This window comes from Lissotriton vulgaris, chromosome 8 (genome assembly GCF_964263255.1).
Source record: "Lissotriton vulgaris chromosome 8, aLisVul1.2, whole genome shotgun sequence".
NCBI classification, from domain to species: domain Eukaryota; kingdom Metazoa; phylum Chordata; class Amphibia; order Caudata; family Salamandridae; genus Lissotriton; species Lissotriton vulgaris.
Genome location: NC_141696.1, coordinates 925,918,558 through 925,921,412, shown reverse-complemented (window position 1 = coordinate 925,921,412; position 2,855 = coordinate 925,918,558). Strand labels below are relative to the sequence as shown.

At 51.9% G+C, this 2,855-nt stretch overlaps 1 non-coding gene across 1 annotated transcript; it reads right to left on the bottom strand.

Annotated features, from left to right (window-relative positions):
- Positions 1-2,319: 2,319 nt before the first annotated feature.
- LOC147698163 (Nuclear RNase P) lies at positions 2,320-2,620 on the bottom strand. The gene has a single exon (XR_015299545.1).
- Between the last annotated feature and the right edge of the window lie 235 nt (positions 2,621-2,855).

Genomic DNA, 2,855 nt, shown 5'->3' with positions numbered 1-2,855 from the left:
AAGTGACAAACAAGGTGACACAGTAGCAAAAAGACCCAGTATGCCCTGAAACACAGCCATACAGCATGAAGGACAACCAGTCAGAGAGAGAAGAAACCACACCAGACCGAAGGACCGGAGGGAAAGTTGGAAACACAACCCCTTGGGGATGGAATGACAACAGAAGGGATCCAGGGTAGAAACACAGTACCCCACCGCAACACAAGAACAACAGGAAATACCCGCAAGAATGGAGGAGAGAGCAGAAGGACCCAGCTCCCCAAACTGCCAAGCAGAGACGATGGCCACCGAAAACACCACCAACAAGGCGAGGAGCGAGAAGGCCTCGGAACCCAGAGGCCCAAACTGACCCTCCGGAAGGGCCACCAACATCAACGGAAGACCCCAGGAAGGCACAGCCCCAGAATACAGCAGGAAACACTGTGAGCAACCAGGCCCCCAAAGGACCCAAAATGCCAACTAAGGACAGCGGAATGCCCACCAGGCCACCCACTGAGACTGAAGAGCTGAATGAGCCAGGCCCAAGGCAAAGCCATTAAAAAGGAAACAAACACACAAATGAGAAACACAGAAAAAAGGCCAATCCCATAGAAACACACCAACGAGAAAACAACCCCGAAGGCGAGAAAACAAGCAGAAGAGAAGCCGGGACACAGGAGCCCTTAAGCAACACCACCACCTCCAGGGAGCAAGCCGGGGACCGTAGGCTGTAAAGTAACATTGCTTTATTTTTGGCTAAGAACTCACAACCAGTGAAACACCAGGATTTGCACACCTAACCTTTGGAGTAAGAGTCTGAGACCTTAACCACTAGACCACAGCAATTCATCCAACCAAACAAGCCAGAAGACGAAACAGAACCCCCACTGGCAGCGGAGTGCCTGAATTGGAAGGGACAAAACCTGATCACCCAGCACTTCCGGACGGACACCACCCACAGGAGCAATACAGCTGGGTAATCACCAACAGAACAAACACACCCTCCTGGCAAAACCCACACAGAAGAAGAGGTCAGGGAGCCCGGCCTACAGAAGGACAGCGCACCCAGCCACCACATCCCGTACATGGAAGAAGAGGGCAGAAGTGAGGCAAGAACATGACTGCAAACACACCACTGGTGGGCACCCAAACCGGGCCGGCAACAGATGGAACACTGCCACCGTTAGTGAAATGGCAGACCAGGGAGAAAACTCTGCACAGGCGAACTGCCACATAGTTCTCCAACCCTGGAGACAAACCGCCAGAGTGACAACACTGTCACCCCAGGCCAGGACAGCAGCACCTGCACAAGAAGCCAAAGGGAGAGAACCTCGCAACCCCCTGTAAATCCAGGTAGCTTATCACCACAAAGTCTACAGTACATCTGAATCCCAGGCATACCCCGATCAAGGAACCAACCAGGACCAACAATGCTCAACAGCAATGCGCAGAGAAGACCAGGGTGGTAAGGCCGCCATGCCACCCATGCCCGAACACGATCACAGTGAAAAGCTGGGTGAAACCGCAGACACGGTACACAAATGGCCAATAATACCCGGAAAGGGTACCAGAAACCCACGTGCAGACAATCTCAATGATACTGCAGAGATTGGGATCCCAACAATGCCCCCCAGCACTACAGGTAGGTAACCCAAGAAACGACCCAGGAAAGTGACACCATAAAAGGAAGACCCCGGGAACTGCGGACCAGGAGCTCACAGGGCTAGGAGAAGGCCACAGAGGAGGACGCGCCCTGGCTAGTATATGCAGACCACAACCAATGTATCCCCAACTAACGAAGGATTGAGGCGAGAAAAACAGCAGCGACAAATGTAAACCCAGTGCCACACAGGCAGCATGCAAGAGGCGGGCACTCCGACCCCTGAAAAGTCAAAACGCAGATAAACACCCCTAGTCAGACTGTAGTTCAGTAACACCATCTGGGAGGAAGAAGGAACCACATGGAGCGGGCCCAGGATCCCATGAACATGCAGCGCATGAGACAGCCACTCCCCATAAACGAGAAATGCTACAGATGTGGAAAAATGTTAGCATCTCAGGCAGCATGTGTCCTCGAGCACCAAGCACCAACTGAAAAGAAACAGTGGCAAATCCGGGAAAGAAACACAAAGGATACAAGTCTTGTCACCAAACAAGTCATGAACCACAATCCCAGACGGAGGAGACCAGAGCAGAAAAGATGAATACATTGAGGCAAGCAGGACAAGAAAAGCAGAGGCATGCAAACGGTGGGCTGCCGCAGACACTTAACAGAAGAATGCGAAAAAATGCACTCGCCCACCCATAACGCCAACTGACACAAATCAATAAAACATGGGCAGAGGAAGAGGAGCCTGAATAGGGAAATGAGACATTGTCACAACACCACCATTGCACTAAGCCAAGCCAAACACAAACAACTTCCAATACCAGGAAAGCAGCAACAGCCGGCATGGGAACAGTACAACTGCCCCAGTACAACCTAGTTTGCAGCACCTGCCAGCCACAGGTTTCCGGTTGCCATTACTCCTTGCTCAGGAGATCCCTGCTAGGGAAGTGAATAGCTCTCGTGTCTGACCCACCCTAAGGTGAGGGAGTAACAAAGGCACACAGCCCTTGACCTCAATGTGGAGCCACCTCTGCTCCTGAGTAATAAAAAGGCAGGAAAAAACAAAAGCCACAGCCGCAAATGGCCGCAACCACCTACAAGAGATCGGACACACAGCCGCACAAATTGCAGAGCAGGATAGCGGCACCCGCCTAGCCAGTAAATGGGACAACCCAATGAGAGGCAGAGTGAGTCGTACATATCAATAACGTTTCAAAGAGAAGAGAAACTGGCCAAGACACCCACGAAATAAAACATAGTAGCCCCA